This window comes from Humulus lupulus, chromosome 7 (genome assembly GCF_963169125.1).
Source record: "Humulus lupulus chromosome 7, drHumLupu1.1, whole genome shotgun sequence".
NCBI lineage: Eukaryota > Viridiplantae > Streptophyta > Magnoliopsida > Rosales > Cannabaceae > Humulus > Humulus lupulus.
In genome coordinates, this window is record NC_084799.1 from 197645967 (window position 1) to 197667645 (window position 21679).

The 21679-nt window shown below is 35.1% G+C and overlaps 1 long non-coding RNA gene across 1 annotated transcript; it reads right to left on the bottom strand.

The window, feature by feature from the left end:
- Positions 1-18218: 18218 nt before the first annotated feature.
- LOC133790099 (uncharacterized) lies at positions 18219-20516 on the bottom strand. The gene is made up of 3 exons (XR_009873892.1): positions 20446-20516; positions 20245-20352; positions 18219-18400 (listed from the first exon to the last, which is right to left on the bottom strand). It is a non-coding gene; the product is annotated as an uncharacterized LOC133790099 (long non-coding RNA).
- Between the last annotated feature and the right edge of the window lie 1163 nt (positions 20517-21679).

Below are 21679 nucleotides of genomic sequence, written 5' to 3' on the forward strand. Positions count from 1 at the left end.
TTTGTCCAAGGTGGCTAACAGATTGACGATGTGATCCTTTGTGTGTTGATGTGGCAGTGTCACGTGTAGAATAGTTATTAATTTTTCCCCCGAACTTTAACCATTAACAAATTGTAACCTTTTATTAAAAAAGATATTTTTTCTTGAAAATATTAATGAAATCGTTAAAAAAATCAAAATCTTATTAATATAACAAGTAACTATTTTCTACTTTTTAATTTTCTTTTCTTTTACAATATAAAATATATCTATGTTCGAATGAAAATTTTAAATAAATACGAAAACAAAGAAAAAACTTTTAATTAAAAAGAAGGAAGAATGATGAAGGAGGAAGGGATTAAAAAAATAAAAATACTTTTAATTTAAAAGGAGGAGGACGAAGGGGAAACACTTTGTTTTATTTAAAATATTTATTTTAAGAAATATTTATTTTATATTGTAAAATAAAATGAAACATAATTTTTTTTTTATTACTTAGATTTTAATTTTTGAATATTTGAAAATAGTGGTAATAGTTCGTGGGGGGGGGGGGGGGGATGATATTTATTCTAAATTGAAAGTATGTTGTATATTGTAAAAGAAGCGTGCAAATCACGTGGCTAATGTATTAGCAAAAAAATTTCATCTGTTTGTAGAGGGAAAATCGAAACCCACGTTTCACTAAAGAGAAAAATCGAGCGATGAGTTCTTCGAGAAGAGAAACAGAGGCAAACACGTGGAACGTGAAGATACGTAGACCAATGGCGATAACTCATTTGTAAACCTTCTCTTTTTTTTTTTTTGTAAAAATAGCTGACTTTTATCATAGATAAGAGATTCTTTTCGAAGTCTTTGCTATACTGTTATTTAATCAAAATACAAAGAGAGAGTGAAATTTGACTTGGAAGCGAATGGTTTTATTTGCAGGTAACAACCATTGGTTCCAGTCAAAGTTCAGTTATTGGAAGAGCATATCCCAAAACTTGATTTAGTCAACAGGGAATTAAAGATAGAGTAGAGCAAAGATGAGGAAATATTCAGAGTCTTATTTTCAATTTTGAGAAACCAATATTGCTTGAACAATTGTCTGAAAACAATTAGCACCATCTGTGGGAATCTTTATTACATTTTCTTGATTTTCTTACTTTTCCTTAGCAACTGTCTTGTAGGAAAAAACTACAAATCAAAAAGTGTATTACAAAAAGTCATGGCACTGAGAAAGGAAGGTACGGAAAAGCAAACGAGTCATCCACCAATGCATATAACGAGTTTTCTCAAGAAATCCACAGGTTGATGAAATACATGAGGATGACCCAAGCGCATGCAGATAAGACTTACAAAGAAATGGCAGCAAAGTACAAATGCTTCCTGGTAGAGGCCTCGCCAAAAAGCAGAGTATATGGCCAAGGAGATGTCTCAAAAACAGAAAAAGATAGTAGAGGATATGGCCAGATTTTGAAAAGAAACCGAAGCTCGTGATAAAATTTCAAATAATAGGAAATAAGAGGGTAACACTCGACCATTCGATTGATCTAGCTTTCTTGTAATATTATTTTGATGAACTGTCACAAAACTAAAAAAGAAAGAATGTGTGAGAACAAAGACAATACGATGAGGAAGGAACTATTTCAGGAGATGACATAGATGGGCGCAATGTTCACCTAGAAAAAAAGGCATTAATGACAGTTCAGCAAATAAGAAGACAGATGGCTCTGTGGCCCAAAGTCCTCTAAGGCATGAGCCAGTACCTACTCTAATGATACTTGTTGACTGGAAAGAGCAAACGATGCGAGAAGAACTCGACAAGATGGTAGAAAGTCAGCCTTAGAGCACGGTTGAATAGGCCTTGGTAGCACTTAGAGGCATTTACAAGTTTCCTTTTCCAAAATGGATAGCAATGTGAGAAGAAGAACCATAGCGAGCCATGTTAATCTCCATGCTAGAGCATAATGTCAGTCGAGAGGAGACATAGGTGTTAAAAAAAGGTGAATTTCCGTAGAGGATGGTATATAGTAAGAACCAGGTGCGCGGGAAGAGATCGAGGATCGATTATCCAAAAATAGAGTGAACTATCCCGATCGAGCTTATCTACTAGAAAAATAAGGGAAGACCAATTTGGCGTGAGCCAAACATAATGATTCACCTATAGAAAGTTGGGACACAACTACATGTCGCTCTCTGTTGCATGTTGCATAACTAATAAATCTACATGTGGGCCACGTACCTAATGCATGTTGTGCTTTACATAGTCAAATTCAGCAAATGATGCGACTCGGAGCTTGACACAATACGTAAAGAAGGAAGTTAGATTGCAAGGATCAACGACAGGAACCATTGTGGTAGGCCAAGCTTCCGTAAACACGATACCCGCATTAGCAGAGGCTAATGTCCCATCAATGTCAAGAGAAAAGCAGATCTTAAAGATGATCCCAATGATACTGGGTGCAGCAGAACCGGTGTTGGAAAGGGAGAACATAACAAACTTGGAATAGAGGACAGTAGAGCGAGTAAAAAGGATTGGATACCTGCAACACGAAGTGAATTTCATCATGCTTTAAGATAGACATTTCCCTGAAGCACCAAAAGCCTTCACCAAAGAAGATCTAAAGAAGGTTAGCCTGCCTCACGATGATGCTTTGGTGATTTAATTACAAGTGGGAGATTGCCAACTGGGATGCGTACAAGTTGATGGAGGAATTAGTGTAGACATATATTTTCTTGAGGCCTTACAGAAGATGGACATAAAGGAATCACGCATCAGACCCTATATATTGTTGTTAGTTTCTGTTAGGCTCTTTAGTTGTTGTATCTCATCCCTATATACACTTTTAGGCCTAATCAACCTAGTGCTATTCAATTTCTGAGAGTTTTAGCTAAGACAAAGAACTATATTGGAATACTCAAGTTTGAGAGTATTTCAAGGGAAGTTGAACGAGTGTTGTTGTAATCTTGAGAGCTTGGAGGGTGTAATCTTTTGTGATATAGTGGATTTTACTTTGACATTGCTGCCTAGCCTTCAATGTAGGATCAACTACACTGGTTTTTTCTGAATGAAGTAATCTTGGCAGGGCTGGCTCAACCCTTAACGAGGCATTGGCAAAAAAAAAAAATGTGGGACTTATTTTTAGACGAAATAGTTTTTTGGGCCCCCATTTTTCACAAGAAGTTTTTTTGGCAGCCTTATTACAATACAATTTTAGGCTTTTTTTATTTTTTTTTTATTTTTGGACCTTATTTCTCATAAAAAAATTACATGATAATTGTGGGCCTTAAGCTTTTTCCTAATTGGCCTTATGGCTGAGCCGACCCTAATACTTGGTGTTTTATTCTTTTGTGTTATACATTTGATTACTTTGTGTTTGATTAATTAATTGTCTTTATTACATGTTCTTCTTTGTTTGTTCTTCGTGCACTGTATTGGTTGACCCAACAGTATGTTTATATGTAATTATGAAAAAGAAAATCTTATTTAATTACATTATTATTTATTATTCTTTTAATTTAAAACTACAACCCACATATTGTTTTCAAACATATTTAACTACTATTGAGATTTCTGTTTTACAGAAAAATTAGTTTTTTATTTTATTTTTTATTTTGAGGATATCAAATTTTTTTACCGAAACTTCTATAATATTTGGAAGAAATTTCAATGAAAAACGTTTATATGCTTGAAAAAGATGGCATTATGATTTTTTTTTAGATATATCTCCTATAACTCGAACCATAATATTGATTTTTAAGTTTCAATGGTGATGAGGGAAAAATGAAGAAGTGGTTTGTGATTCCGGTAATAATATATTCCTGAACCAGCCATGGTTTCAAAAGTTGCTAATTAATCCAAGCCTAAGAAAGGCTTACCATTCCTAACTTACATGTTTTGTGATGAAAATAGAAACCAATATATGACAATTGCTAACACAACATTATTTTTACGGCCGACAGTGCCAATACAATCTATAGAGAAATAATGAGAATCATTTTTAAATAAATATGGTATTTTAACAATGGCCGAATGTTAACTTTGTTTATTGAAGATATAATTATTATACATCTGCCGTGGCTTGGAGCTCGGAGCTCGGAGCGTGACAAACTACCTGTTGGGATCAATATTGACTGCAATCCAGCTGTTGCATATAGACAATAGATCCCTTATTTAGCTTAGCGAAACAGAACATACAAAGTACACATCCGGAACATATTATAATAGCCCTAATTCGCATTTAAAACGCTGACCACCTTCAGCTTGACAGCATGCTCCATGGAGGTGGCGGTGGCCATGAGAACGCTCTTGACATCATCGTTGATGGATGGACTGTTGCAGAACTTGTTGTTTGCCACACTTTGGAATACCTTGCAGTCCCCGACATCCATAGAATGGAACAGAGTATCATTGCCAGGAAGGAGATGTTCTCCATCTGCAAGGATCAAGTGGGTTAAGGGGTTGAGCTTCCAGTATTTCTTGTTCCCAAGGCATTTTATTCGGACACAACCATGGCCAGCGTCGATGATCTTAAATCTTGCATTTATGCTATGGTCAGAAGTGAACGTCAGAAGTGTGTTGTCAACGACGGTCAGAAATTTGTTGTCGCTGACTAAGTACACGCATCCGTCAAACTCTGCAGACATTTTGATTGTTGTATCAAAGGGAATATCACGTACGTACTCTTCTTTACTTACTGCAGTTGATTCACTCAATGCATTTGCTCATTAATTTCTAACCTTTTTATACACAAAATAATTATTCCAACTTCAAATATGAACGTACGTACAAAAGGAATATCATTTATTTTCCTTTTCTCTTTCATGCATTTCACTTTTATTCTCCACTCTCACATCTTATTCTCCCATTTCACATTCTGTAGATGACAAAAAAATTAAAAATAAAGAAACTACATTTACAAAGCGGTCATTATGTTGGAAGTCCCTTCCAACAAAAGAATTTGATGCCATCCTATCATATATCTTTATTTTGAAAATATTATTTTATTTTATATTCAAAATATGCATAAAATTGAGCATAAAACTGAAGTTACCCAAATTTTTTAAAGAAAAATACTCAATTTTCTTTTACATAAAATCTTTAACAATATAGTACTTGTCAAAGTTATTCTTTTTTAAATCCATTATTAGTTATTGCTCTCTCTTTTTCAGATTTTTTTATTCTTTTCTTTTTATTTCAGCTAAGGGAAGCCATGGCTACAAAATTCGGAGTACTTATGCGAGTGAATAATCTTTTTTTTTTTTCAATTTAAAATGTTATTTTATGAAAAACTATTACAATACTTCTCAGAGTTAAGTTTTTTCTCCACTGCTTTGTATTTTAGATTTTCCCTTGTACCAACCTCAATCAATAACAAGAACAAACCATTATGTTTTTTCTTCCTTTCTCTTTTGTCTATCACCCTTTCAAATCTACAATCATAACTACTTTTTCTATTGATAAATTTGAGTTTCCCTTGAGAATATTGTGGCACAACCTCAAGCATGTTTTGTTAAAAAAAATGTTCAGTGTTGTACGATAGGATAGCACCAACTTCAGTTGTTGGAAGGGATCAAAATGAATCTCCAGGAATAAAAATCTCCCAAAAAATTTTATCAATAATTGAAGATTATTCAATTGTTTTTGGATCTTGGAGTTTAGGAGGGAAAAGAAAAGTTTAATTTTAATGAATTTCATTTCTCTTGTTTTGCCTCAAACAAAATTTTACATTTTAGAGAAATTACAGATTTATTCAAAAAGAGAAAATATTATAAAAGTTTCTTATAAAATATTAGGAAAATATGTTCTTCTATATATTTTCTCATGCAAAAATTTTCCCAAGAAAAATTCAGGATGCAAACAAATCCTACATGTTCTTGGAGAATCAAATTATAAACAAATAATATTGATTCATGTACACGTAGTGTTCAAAAACATATTGGGAACAAATTGGCTATTCCTCATTGCAAAACTTTATCTTAGATATACTTTATCATGGGAAAAAAATGCTCTGTTTTGTAAATTTTGACAAAACAGATAATCTATATATGTTTTTTTATGAGAAAACACTATGGTATGTTTTTTTATTTATTATTATTTTTTTTGTGGTCAGAGGGTGCTCCCTCAGTAGTTGGATTTTTTTTTGGTGCAATTCAATATTATGAGTTTATATACAAATGAGAGAGTAAAGTGAAATGAGAGGTCGGGTCAGCTAGAGAAAGTGAAATGGATGAATCAGAAGGGAGAGAGGGTAAAGAATAATATATTAAAATGAAAAAGAGAAGGAAAAGAAAGTGAAATAAAATTGTGCATAATGACAAATAATAAAATGTTGTAAGTTATGGAGGGAGTGTTGTGAAATAAATTTTCTATTACCATTAGAAAAAAATTAAATTATATGTTTTCAGCCTTCATGTAATCCAGTTATCATAAATGACTATTTTCAAGGATTTGTTGTCCCAAATTTCGGTCTTTCTGTCGTAATTCTTTGATTTTCGATGGTCTCTCCAAGCGATGTTTCATTGCCTTGGGAGACATCTTGCTAGAAATTTTTCTTTCCCTTTCAATTCTTGAGCACTTATCTTAGGGTACTCTTGTATATTGGCCAATTTTTCGATCATGATACTAATTGGTTGGTTTTGTGTTTCAGATGTTTGAGAAGTTTAGATAATGTAACGTCCCAAAGTTCCTAATAAAGCTTAGTGTCTTGACTAGGGTGTCGGGAGAGCATTATTATAATATTATGTGTTATTATGTGATTATGTGAATTTCATGAGTTATATATTATGATAGGACTGGTTGTGCATATTTAAGTGTATTAAATATGCATAAAAAACTCGCTTTTTATTTAAAGGGGAGTATTTGTAATGTGGGCCCACTGAGGGCATAATTGTGATTATATGATTGACACCACATTATTATGTGAATCTATTTGAGATATTCTACGGGAGTCGGTCCTTTTGAGCAAGATAGCAGTAGAGTCACACGAAGGATTAATACCCGGCTTGGGGTGAGCCAATAGGTATTTTGGTAATTCGGTGAGTTACTGGGACTGATTGGAGTATGAGTCTTATGTTGGGGAAAATAGTGATATTCCACGATTAGAGATATTAATTGGGAATTAAAAGTGGAATTTGAGATTTAGTGGGATTGGGGTGTGAAATGATCCTTTTGCCCTTGAAGGGCTTTGAGATGGACTTGTGGCATAAGGGCATGGTGGTCTTTTTTCCCTAATGCAGTTAAGGATAGCCAAGTTAGTAACCTTCTCCTCACACTCACATTTTCAATAGTAGTCTCCTTCTCTTTCTCTTCCAAGCTTTCTCTTTAAGGGGAAAATTCTTGAACCTTAAGTCTAGAGGCAATCTTTGGTGGATGTAGAGTTGTTTCTTGAGGGATTGGAGGCTATCAAGCTAGAATAAAATTGGGAATCTTGAAATTTATGAGGTATGATCCCTACTTTTGGTGATTCCTTGAATTCAGAGTCTTGGGTGTTGGGTGAGTTTTAAAGGTCTTTGGTGGTTGTTATTTGTGAATATGTGTTGCTAGAGTATTTACCATGGATTTGGCAGAATTTACGAGTTATGAAATCGCTGGAATTCTGGGTTCGCAGGATCACATGAACTCAGTTGAGGCAAGGGTGCCTCAAACCTCCTTAGAGTAACAACGCTTGGCGGGATGAGCCACGACTCAAGTGTAAGGGATTTTTGGGTCAGTCTCTATGCCTATTCAATCGTCGCGACTCTTTTTTTAGGGCATAGCAACTCAAATGGGAAAATGTCATAAAATCAGGTTTTTGGTTTAAGCACTATTTTAAAACAGTGTACCGGTCTTGCTATTAGAGCCATCTAGGTTGAAAAGTTCCTAAAGATTGGCTGGATATGTACACTCGCTACTAAAGATGAATTCGACTCAAGGTTTGGTGACTATTAATGTGGTTATTTAGTTAATTGCTTAATTAAAGTGTATATACCGTATTTGTGTTCTGGAATAGGAAGCATGAGTTATGCTGATAGGGCTTGGTCGTTCACTACTATGTGTATATGAAAAGACATGCTTATTAACATTGCTATTGAGTGTTAGAGCAATTAAAATGCTTATTAGCACTGTGGCTACATGTATTTTCTTAAGTCTTGGTTTTGGAACGTCAGGTGACTACTAGAACACGTTATAATTTCCTGATAAGTGAAGTCGTTGATTGCAGATATATACTTGGAGAGTTATGCCTCAATGGGGATTAGTTCAACTAGCAGTAAGTGCTTGTTGATATGCAAGCCAAACTTTAGAGTCAAGAAGATGAGATCCGGTTACTAAGACAACAGGTTCCGCCAGGGAACGCTGCACCAGTCATGCCACCTACTGTGGTGCTTGCTGTAAAAAAGCTAGAGGTTGAAAACAGGTGGGAGTTGTTGTACGAAAGATGTAGCAAACAACACAATCCAACCTTTGAGAGAGTTCCGGACCCACTCAAGGCTGAGCAGTGGATGAGCATGACTACCTCCATCCTAAATTTTATGATGGTTGCAGGTAATGAAATAGTGGCTTCCGCCGCCTTTATGTTTTGAGATGATGCTCGTATTTGGTGGGAAGTCCAGACATAGAATGTTACTACTATGATGTGGATTGTGTTTCGGGACCTGTTTAACCATAAATACTACAACAACGCAGTTTGAGCTGCAAAATTAGACGAGTTTACCAATTTGGTTCAAGGCAGTATATCAGTCACCGACTATGCCTTGAAATTTTGTAGGCTAGCTAAATTTTGAGTGGACTTGGAGCCTATTGATGTAGCAATATATGATATATTTTTTCGAGGGATGAGTGCTATGATAGCCCGTGATGCTCGGATTACGTCAGTGCCCGGGGAAACTACTTAGGCCAATTCCTTTTTGTTTATATGTGCAGGAAAATAGCTATAGTGGCGGGTAAGGTTCGTGGATGCTTGGGGAATGTGAATCGGTGATGAATGGATTCAAGGAGTCGAGAGTTTGATTTCGAGGATGTAGTCTTTAATTATGGTTTATGTGTATTTTTCGCACCTATTTATGTAATCTCTTTTCATTTCAATTAAGATATGTTTTCTTTTTAAAACAATGGGATCCCATATCCTGCTTTGAGTTATGTAAGTTTAAACGTTTTTTTTTACAAGTTTTTAATAAAGTATGATCTTTTTCACTTGTAAGTTTTACTAAAGATTAGTATGTATAGTTTTCGTTAATGGTCCAAAAAGTCTAGAGTAGTTGGGTCATTATAGTTGGTATCAAAGCAAACAGTTCTTTCGCATGAAGTTCTCCTCGATACACACGCTTAAAGCTCCGAATCTGATCGCCAAGTAAGTATTTAAGTTATAAGTTATTTTTTTTATGTGTATAGCAAACAACTTTAGTGTTTATGTTTTCAGTTAAGTATGAACGGAGCTTTAACCTATCAGGATATCCGAGCCATTAAGGCTTTAAAAAGAGTAAGGGAGCCAAGAAACACTGTAGGAGCAATAGAAAGAATCACTCGAAGATTGCTCTTGTTCCACTAAGAGATAGGTCACCTTCAAGAGTCTAAGCAAATAATGTTGAGATCAACGGAACAATATGTATTAATAATTAGAATATTTAAGGATTTCCATCCTATAATAACAGCCTTAGAAGAAATATGGGAAACCATGAATGATGAGGATGAACTGCCATTAGCAATGCGATATTATTTCCTCTTAGTTAGGTTCACTGCAAAATTCGAGTTTCAGTTCACAAATGAGCAAAAACATAGGATTCTCACAAACCTTCCTAGAGGACATTTTGATGCACATGACAATGATGATTATGAGAAGATAGATGACGATATGCTAGATGAAGGATCGGATGTAAAAGATCCCGATTTTTAGAATAGTAGTTTTTATTGTTTGTTTTATTTCTTTCTTTATTTTATGATTGTAATAAGTGAAAACTTTTTTCCAAATGAATAACATGCTATTTTATTATCATGTATGAGTTTGGTTTTATTTTCGCAATCATAATAAGTAATAAATAAAATGAATCATGACTAAGTTCGGTGAGGGTGGATACAAATCAATGAACCTGGTTTCCTTATTGAGAGTTAGGGGGCCTTAGTAGTGGGAACGATTTTACTGATCCCAGCCCTCCCTCAATATGGTTAACTTTGGAACAAAGATAAGTTTCGAGCCTGAGAATTAAGTCATATAGGATGATTAGAAACACACTTAGAAAATAAAGATGACTTGTTTTTCTAAGTATAGAAACCCACTCTAAATAATAAATAAAGATCTATATAATTTTTCATAAGAAGTCATAATAAATTGGTCTGAGATATGTTTGTTTTAGAATAAGTTTTTGCCTTAGAGCCTATTAGGTAAAGTTCTAACATGTTTCTTTCAACTGTTAGAACTCTGCTACGATGTCGCTCCGAAGATCTGCACGCACCAACGGAAACGCCTCCAACGCCGTCCCAGCAACCAATGAAGCCCCTCCAGTTCGTAGAAGGGGAGTGCGTGCTACTGCCCACCGCAACGCACCGGCACTGCCAGCTGACAACACTGCAGAGATCGCTAGATTGCGACAGCAAGTCAAGGAACTTTTGCAGCAACAATGCCAACAAGCTCAAACTCAGCCTCCGCTGCAGTCGCGGCCACAGAAAATGGCCCCAGCACCCCAACAAGTTGGTCCATATGGGGGATGGCCAATGACGAACTACGCGCCATATCCAGTACCGAACATGGAGCCAGTGTATGAGAGGTTCCACAAGCAGCACGCTCCAAACTTCGAAGGGACTACAGACCCCTTTGAGGCAGAAGAGTGGCTAAGGAATGTGGAGCTGATTCTGACGCACATGAATCTCAGTAATGCAGACCGCATATCCTGCGTCTCGTCTTTGCTCAAGAAGGATGCCAGGATATGGTGGGACTTGGTCCAGCAATCCCATGATGCTGCCATCATGACATGGACCCGATTTGTGGAGCTGTTCCACAAGAAGTACTACAACTCAGCTGTACTCGCTTCAAGAGTTGAGGAGTTTTCCAACTTGAAGCAAGGAAATTTATCAGTGGCGGAGTAGCTCGTCAGTTCGACTGCTTAGCAAAGTTCGCATCTGAGATGGTTCCAACCGATTTTCTGAGGGTGAACAAGTTTGTTAGAGGACTTCAACCGAAGATCGAGATGGGGGTTAAGCTAGCAAACCCAGGAAACACTACATATGCCGATGTTCATTAGACGGCAATAGAAGTGGAGAGGTTACAGGCTAATGTAAGTAAGGAGGAAGCCAGTAAGCCTGAACCTAGACAGCAGAGCCAACCTCAGGCTAATCGGAACAGCAACCATAACGGCCACAATCAGTCCAACAACATCGGTACTGGCCAGAAAAGACGGCATCCGGATAACAAGAAATTTGACAACGATAAAAGGGCACGTACGAATAATGGGGGAAATAGGCCGGGCTACGTGGAATACCCGCCATGTTCTAAGTGTCAGAAGAAGCATCCTGGAGAATGTCGCGCAAACACCAAGGAATGTTTTAACTGTGGTCAGGAAGGGCATCGTAAAAGAGATTGTCCTCAGCAGAAGCCAGAAGGGAAGAAGGACGAAAAGATGGTTCCTGCTAGGGTTTTTGCTTTAACCCAAGGAGAGGCTGATGCTAGCAACAAGGTGGTCAAAGGTCAGGTTTCTATCCTCAATAGCTTATGCCATGTATTATTTGATTCGGGAGCAACTCATTCGTATATCTCGTTAAGAATGATAGAAAAACTAGACAAACCTTGTGAAAAATTTAGAACTAGGTTTGTAACCGAGTTGCCTTCGGGCAAAGTAGTTCTATCATCACGGATAGTACGAGGCGTACCGATCAAGATTAAGGACATAGAACTAGAAGGAGACTTGATAGAGCTAGTGATCAAGGACTTCAACGTAATACTAGGCATGGACAGGCTAGCACGGCATGGCGCAACCATCGACTACAAACGCAAGAAGGTGATGTTCGAGACTCTTGACGGTCATAAATTATGCTTCATGGGACAAGCTGCAGGATTGCGCACCCCGTTAGTATCATCTCTCAAAGCTCAGAGAATGATTGAAAAAGGATGTCAAGCCTTCTTAGCCAGCATCACGAATGTGGAGAGGGAGACACCACTTAAGGTTGGAGACGTCCGTGTTATACAAGAATTTCCAGAGGTATTTCCTGATGACTTGCCAGGATTGCGGCCAACTCGAGAAATAGACTTCACGATAGAATTAGTACCAGGCACCGAGCCTATCTCTAAAGCACCATACCGGATGGCACCTATGGAACTCAAGGAGTTAAAGATGCAGCTACAAGAACTCCTAGACTTGGGTTTTATTAGGCCAAGCCATTCACCATGGGGAGCTCCGGTACTATTCGTGAAGAAGAAGGACGGAAGTATGCGGATGTGCATAGACTATCGTGAGCTGAACAAAGTAGCGATTAAGAACAAGTACCCGCTACCTCGGATTGACAATTTGTTTGATCAACTCCGAGGAGCGACTGTATTTTCAAAGATCGATTTACGGTCCGGGTATCATCAGCTCAAGGTAAAGGGAGAAGATATTCCTAAGACAGCCTTTAGGACTTGTTATGGACATTACGAGTTCTTGGTTATGTCTTTTGGTCTTACTAACGCACCAGCCGCGTTTATGGACTTAATGAATAGGGTCTTCAAAGACTACTTGGATAAATTCGTCGTTGTGTTCATCGACAACATTTTAATATACTCCAAGGATGAAGTAGAGCACGAGGAACATTTGAGGTTGATTTTGACGCGATTGAAGGAACATCAACTCTACGCCAAGTTCAAGAAATGCGAATTTTGGCTTTCGCAAGTGGCGTTCCTCGGGCACATTATATCGAAAGACGGAGTTGCAGTAGACCCATCAAAGGTAGAGGCCGTGAAGGATTGGCCCAGACCAAAGAACGCATCTGAACTCAGAAGCTTCCTAGGGCTAGCAGGTTATTATAGGAAGTTTGTAGAGGGCTTTTCTAAGATAGCCACTCCGCTCACCAACTTGACTCGGAAGCAACAAAAATTTAACTGGAATGATAAGTGTGAAGAAAGCTTCCAGTTGCTTAAGGATAAGCTTTGCTCAACACCAGTACTTAGTGTACCGACACCCAACGATAAGTTCATGGTCTACTGCGATGCATCGAAGCAAGGATTGGGTTGCGTACTAATGGAAAATGACAAGGTGATAGCCTATGCCTCACGACAGTTAAAGGAGTACGAACAGCGCTATCCAACTCACGATATGGAGTTGGCAGCGATGGTCTTTGCGTTAAAAATCTGGCGCCAATATCTTAACAGAGAACGGTGCGAGATTTATACGGACCACAAGCAATCGATATATCTTTCAAAAAGCATGCATTAAAGACTAAAGGAAATGTGCATGGTTATTAATTAAATACATACAAAGATAGTAGTTGTTATAATTGTTACTTGTAAATTGCATGATGCAACAATAAATTTTAAGTAATTTGGACGAAACATCTTAAACACAAGAGGAAGAAAAAGATGGGCAAACGTGTTAGAATATCAGTTTCTACAACATTGGACCCCACACAAATGATGGTGGTTACATAGTCTATTTTATATTCAAGTAATGTTTATATAAATGTCTTCCAAGTGGAGAGGTGCCCTTAATTATATGTAATTTATAACATTTCGATTGACTATATAAAACATGCTTAAAGGTGTCTCAAACCTTTAGATTTTGGAGCCTAATATTATGATTATAGGATAAAACTTGGGACTTTCATCAAACATGTGCTATGCAAGAAAATTGTAGAACATGCATAAATTGTTATAATGATAAAATCACACAACATAATTTAACTGAGCAAAGCACAACATCAATTAACATAAATATACTACATGAAGATTTAACAAAAAAATAGGTTACAAAAAAAAACATATTACATGAAAATTAAAACATACTAAAATACACATCTTGCACTGAATAGAAGAAAAAGAGAAAAGCCAACATGTCACCATCTATAGAAAATCGGACAACATATCCCCTAATTTACTAGCCTAGCCATCTGTCACATTCAACACCAACATGTCAAACAAATGAAACAGCACACACGTTTTCATCCATATATCACCGCTGCCCACAAAATTCTCAGAACCTACTTCACTAAGACATGCAAGTTCTCAATCTTTCGTTGTCACCGCAGCACACATAATTCTCAGAACCTACTTCACTATGAATGAATATTTAAGATATTCAAACCCCTCGAACATACACATGTATAATATTAAAAAGAATAAAAAAAATATACCTCTTCCAATCAATAGCAAGCATTGGACCGTCCTCCCCTTGTTGATGGAGTGCCATCTTAAAAAATGACTACAAAAACTTATTAGTGCCAACTAATTTTGTATAAACTAGTTACATATATAAATATTAAATCAACTAGTTATAAATGTATCATATGTTCTTTGATATAATTTTGTTGAACCAAACCTCTCCATTCTACATCACTCTTTATGGAATTTGGCATTAGTTCTTATCGTTTACTAGTATCTGTTTTAGCATCAATAATGTCTATGACAATTCTTGATTTTGAGGGTCTTCACAAGTTTCCCATCAATTAAAAAAAGCAACTCTTCATATTTTTCTAATAAAAGCAAGCAATCAAGTAGGTACAAAATAATTATTATAATAAAAGTGATGTTCATATAAGATAAAAGCAATATGATGACTAGAAAAGAAACTAATAAAGGCCTAAAGTCTACACCTAGCACGTAAAAGTAAATGCCTACAATAATCACATGTTATGTTCATGTTATCTTATAGTTTTGGTTAATATTAGAATAATAATATAATAATGAATCAACTATATGAATAATATAATAAAAGCAATGCTCATATAATGTAAGCAAGCAAATGTACAAAAAAATATTATAATAAAAGCAATATTCTTATAAGATAAATGCAATATAATTTATGTTTTGACTACAACATAAACAAATAATGAGCATTGACTAATAATACTAGGAATTGGGTTAAATTGTCAAATAGTTCTTGTCTTGTCATGTTTCACTTTTTCTTCCACTAGCAATTAAATAGCCCTTGTCTTTTCATGTCTCCACTGCCAATTTTTCTTTTCATACTTTTGTTCACAGACCACTAATTGTTCTACCCTTTCGAATATATTAATCCAACTTGCATAATCCCACTACACCTCTAACACACACACGCCTAACTTGCATAACCTCACCACACCATCATATATTCCAACCAATCCACTATTCACACACACCTCCATATGAACTACCCCACTACACTTACATACATAATATACAGCCATCATACATATTTTAACTCTTTTTCACTGAGATATCTTTAGAAATCTTGTTAATCTTTTAGTTTAAAGATGCAGTAGTTTATTTCATAACTCAACACCAAAGGAAAAGCTTCAAAGTCAATCAATTTTTCACTCACCTGTTCCTCGCTTCTTGCTCACCTATTGCTCTTCTTGGACATCTATACAAAACAAGCCAAATCAATTATGAAGGGCTTTAGCTTGGTACAATAATGAAACTCTAGACTGGTAGCAGGTGGTGCCTAGAATTATTGGAAAATTTCCAGAAGAAAATCAAGTGTTGAAAATCTGGTAAGGAAATGACCCAACATACTCTTCACCAAAAATAATTCAAAACAAACTCTTCTCTATAGGTCTTGCTCTATGCATTTTTCCAAGGAAAATTATTGTATATGTACATACACAAAAATCAAATACTCTACATTACCCAAAGTTCATGATATGCATATATATATATACTATTTCTTTACGTACTACAAATACATATATATATTTGATGACTGATTAATTTATTGAGCCCAGAGTTATAAGAAAATCATAAACAAAGCATTCAAAGTGGCAAAAAGAAGTTATCAAAGCTTTTATTTTCACTTACCTAAAATCCATACAAACAAAAGACTTTATGTTGTCAGAAGAAAGAAACCAACACCTCTTCTTAGTTGTACGAGCAAAAGCATCTCTCTGTAGATTGGAAGTTAATCAAACTAAAAATGAAAATACAAGAGCCAACAAACATATAGCCATACAAGAGGCGGACGCCTTCAGACCATTGGTCGACAACCCTGGGCAGCGCGTGTGGTGGTGAGCTCACGGGGGTCGACGTTTCGAGGGCCGAGGGTTCGATTGGGCTGGCGCGTGTACTGCTCCGGCGATGGGATGATGGTCGTTTGGGCCTGGCAGAGGCAACATAGCAGTGAGAGAGAGAGAAAGAGGGCTTCGGAGAAAAGAGCTTCGGGGAAGATAGAGGGAAAAAAAGGAAGATAGAGGGAAAGAGGGAAGATAGAGGGAAAAGAAGGAAGATAGAGGGAAAGAGGGTTTCAGATTTTTTTTTATTTTAAAATTTTCTTATTTATTTAATTAAAAAATATATGATATCTAATATATAAATTCTTTTTAGTTAACACAATTTCTTTTTATTTAGCCCAGGTGTTTTCAGCCCAGGTGTTTTTAGGACTCGCAAAGCGAGTCCTTAAAGATTATTAAGGACTCCCTAAGTAAGTCCTTAAAATTGTTAAGTAAAACACTCATTTTTTAGCCCAGATTTTTTTAGGACTCGTATATTTTTTAAGGACACTAGTTGCGAGTCCTAAATTGTGTTTTTTCAGGACTCTTAATGAGTGTCCTAAAAACTCCATAAATATTTTTAAGGATTTGCATTTATGTGCATGTCCTAAAAAAGTGTCCCGTAAAGAGTATTTTGTAGTAGTGATTGAACGATCCAAAAGCTATGGAAAGATAAGTAAAATATCTACAACTTTTATTTCTATGAGTTTTTCCCGAAAGTGAAGATATCATGGTCAAATAGTGGTTGAAGTTTCAGACTTGTATTACAGAGCATAAAGGACACGTGTTGAGCATCTTCAATGTAGTATTTTCCACCCATAATGTCTTTAAACTCCACACTCAATACTAAATCCATCATATTCATCGTATTTAGTAAGTACTTTCTTCTTATTTTACTCCATATTATATAATTGACCATTTAAACCCGAGACAAGAATAAATCAAGCGTAAATGTAAATCTGCACAACCTAAAGTAAAAACACTCAAATAATATCTTAAATTACTTTCTAGAACTAACCTAGAATATCAACCTAATATATATACAAAAAAATTGTAGTAATATGCCTAATTTTCTCCGTAGGCATTCAGATTTAAGATGAGATTTGATAAAAGCTTCTTCTGTGCATGGCACGTTAGTCTACCCATTGGATGATCAAATTCATATGGGAGGCCTAACAATGAAGAAGCAACTCTTAGAATAAAGGATTGCTCAAGAATGAAAGATGAATGATGAACCACTTCTTTTCGTTCACCAACAAATGTCTGAGTTGGAATTACTCTATTGGCAAATAAAATCCTATGACTATCTATGAATATATGTAGCAGGAAATAGAATTGAAAGCTACTACTGAACTGAGCACTTGACTTCTTTCGTATCCCAACGTACTGAAGATGCTTATTAATAGATGATATCTCTTGTTGCCTTGAATGATCAGTGGTAGAGCAAAGTATTTAATGTGTTAATTGGGAGACATCGATTCATGAGGACTGAGGACTCACATGGGATTGTCTCCCAACTATTCATTATCTTACACGAAACAAGCCATAACCCACATCCAATGTGAAACACTACGTCAACTGTTTCCCCACCTAATTATGATTTTCCTTTTATATCACTACAAAAAACTTGACTTTTAGTCAAAAAAAAATTGTGACTAAAAGTTTTAGTCACTAAAAAATATTATCCCCACGTTATCACTAAAAAGTCTTTTAGCCACACTAAAAATATCGTGGTGACTAAAAGTCACTTTTAGTGACAACAATTATTTGTAACTAATAGTCATCACAATTAGTGACAACTTTCTTTAAGCCACAACACATTTATTTTTAGTGATAATTAAAAGTGACAACAAAAAGGTATCACTAATAGTTCTTTAGTGATAATTTGTTGTTGTCACTAATAGTCTTTTAATCACAAAAAAAAAAAAATCATGAATATATTTAATTAAAATGGATAAAAAGATGAAAGGATGACTAATCAATACAATTTTTTACACAACTAGAGAAAAAACGTGAATATAATAGCAAGTAGCCACATTCATTAACATCAAGAAAGTTAAGCATATTGTTATACCACTAATATCCAAAGTATTACAGCCAAATCAAGTATGAGACCATATGAGAAAAGCTAGAAATAAGCTGAGAAAAGCTAACCAACAAGCTGAAAGTTCAATCACAGATAATGTATTTTATTGGGAACCAAAAAAAGATTAAACTCCACAAACATCAAAGCCCATTAATAAAAAGAAAAACAGAATCCATTGGATTAGTCATCCTTCTCTTGAGCTTCCTCTCATCTTTATCACCCTTCTTCTTTACCTGCAACATCTTAGTATTGTTATACTTAGAGACAAAATAGTTCATATTACATTTTGCCTAAAAATTATTTTGAACTTACCACCACTTTAGAACAAGTCCTCAATATCATTCTCAAAAGACTTTGATGAGTGACTGTGCGATTGCGATGATGAACAATTCATTTGTCTCAAAACTTTTTCAAACATCATTTGCATCATTATCAAATAAGTATAAACACAAGATCAATGACAGCTAAAGTTCTCTCATTATTAACTAACATTAACTAATAGCAAACATGTTAATGTGAATGAGAAATTGAGAATCATTGATGTATCGTTGAATTAGAAGATTGGGGCTTAATGCCTTTTAGTGTAACTAATTTAGAGAAAGACTTGGACAAAATCATATAAGCCCCTACTACTCAAAAAAGAAAAGTCTCAGCCCCAAAAATATATAATATTATACAAAGTTATATAAATGTGTCTATCAATGACAGTTTTCAAAGTTAAGTTTAGCTAACATTTCTCGCATCTATATTTATTTAAGGAAGTAAAATAAACAAACAGAAGCTATGATACTAAAAATATACACTAAAATGATGACATCTCTTTTATTCCTAAAGATACAGACACAGAAGCTGTTAGGACTTGCGTGTTTTTGCATTTGAAACTAATGAATTCAGACCTCATTTGCTGTTACTGTTACTGTTTCTTTTCCTGATAATTGCTGTTGTTTTGTTACTATCTTGTTGTTGTTGTTATTATGACTTATTTTGTGTAGGGACCAGGGAGATGGACATGGAGGTCTCTACTCTCAGGTCTATTATTTGTTAGTCATTATTACTACTATTAATTTTTCTTGGCACTGTGGGTTCATGTAAAATCAATTAAGTGGGTTAAATAGTAAGTTGAGTGTAGCACGATGGGATCCTTTGGTAAGTTCTTTTTAGTATTAATGATGGTTTTGGTGTCCTTCTAGAGGTAGGATATTAGGGCAGAGTTCCTTTGGGGAATAAAAAAAATGAGAAAAGAATACTAAGGATAGTTTCAGACATTACTACTTGTTGCAACTTTTGAATGTAAGGTGTATAATGTGACATAATTGTTTGTTTATTGCTTTTTGGGTCAACGATTAGAACAGCTGATCTTTTCTCTCCTAGCCTCATCTGAATAATTTAGTGCTATCAAGTTATTCCTAAAGATTAGAATTGAGTGAAGAAAATTTGACTTTAATATCCTTTCAGAATATATAGTTTTTTCCACCTAGTACTTGCTGCATTTTCCTGGTAGTTTTGCATTGTAGACTCTGTATTGAGTGGTTCTACTTAATTGTGTAATATACATATTATGTTGTAGAGGTCTTAAGTAAAAAATAGTGTTTATGATTATATTTGCTAGAGCATATGCATGGTCACCATGATTATCATATTATAAATAGTTTAATTTCATAAAAAACATCTGTAAATTAATTTAGGATCAGGATGGCTTAGTTTTGTGAAACTATTGTTATATCAACAAAAAAAATTGGTGGATATATGTTGATTTTGTTTGATATATATAGTAATGACTGTTTCATTGCCTCCTAACTTCAAGGCAGACAAATACACTGTAATCATCTTTACATTGCTAATTTCATTTTCTTTCAATGGCCTTTATAACTAGAAGACTTATTCTCCTCCAGTCACTGGGATTTTAGTATTAAGAGTTAAAGTAAAATTAGTAATATATTAGTTAACTTTCTATTTGTCAATGGACCTTCAATCCATCGAAGTGCTTTGTTCTGTTCTCATGAGAGATGATTTTGCAGATGACAACAGCAATTGCCATAGAGGAATTAAATTAGACCAACAAGTTAAAGCAGCTTACTGATGAAATTTGATGTCTTCCAAATCAATAGCTTTTCCCTTTGTTGCTCTGCCTTGTGCCTCTAGCAACACTCGATCGTTAAGGCCAAGCTTGCATTCTGGCATACCACTGCAACCAGTTTCATTTCAGCTATGTACCACGAGTAAAAACAGATAACTCAATGATAAAAATAAAATAAAAATGCTAATGCAATCATATTACATTGACTCAAGTACATAATAGTGTCCCGTCTGAGAACTGAGAAATAGTGAAAGTTTAGGTTCCTCAGTCTAGACTTTTTGACTAGATTGAAAGTCAGGCAGAACTAGATGGAAGGTCTGTCTTGCAGATCAAGGGGAACCAGTTCTATCTTTTCCTGCAATCCTTGTACCCAAAAATGGATTGAGGAACAATGTGTGAGAATTCTGTCCCAGAGCAACCCTCATTGATACAGCAAAGTACAACAAACAAATCAGAGTTGGGACAAAAATAATGATAGTAACACAAAATCTTGAAAATGATATAGAAAAACAGTAATAAAGATCTGGTATCCTACAATAACTCAATAGTGTAAACTCTTGATAATTAAGAGTTGGAAAATCAAATTACGAACCCTAATTTGAACACCTAAACAAAAATATATTGAAGGTGAGACAAAAAATTAGGTTATAAGAGAAAACAAACCTTTAGAAGCACCTGAAATAGGCCAAGTGAAGATGATCTTAGAAGCAACTTCGGCCCTTGTTCGTAATCCTTGCGAAAGCCTCTGTTGATGGGAAAGCACAAAAGATAGAAGACAAAAATCTGTGTTGTAACTGAGAAAGAAGAGAGATTTTATCGGCAATGAATTCAGCCAACAAGAAGATTTTGAGAGCCAGTAAGATCGAACATGGAGGTGAGAGAGAGCGAAGGAGAGAGAGTGAGAGAGAGCAAGAAGGAGAAGAAGAGAAGAGGATAAAGTGTATTATGTGTTTACTGTTTTAATTAATAATTTAGAAATACTTTTTATTTTATTTTTGGATATTTTAGTCACAGATAAAGTTATACTTGTGACTAAAAATCAATTATCGGTCACAACAAATTATGGTTATAACTAAATATAAATTAGTGACATATTTTTGTGATTAACGTTTATTAGTTGTCACTAAATGTACTATTAGTCTCAATAGTTTATCGTGGCCTTCTAAAATTTATAAAATTAAAAAATTAAATATTGTCACAAAAAATTTGTTGTCACTAAAATATTTTTTGCCACAAATTATGACTAAAAAATATATTTATTCACATATTTGCATTATTGAAATAATAGAAATTAATTAAGAAATAGTATTTTTGCCTTCTCAACAAAGACTAATATATGATTGTGCCCCGAATGATTCACAATGTTAAAAATATCTCATTTACTATACAAATTATTGAAATATAGGACTTGTGTTAGATTTTGTCCAAGGTGGCT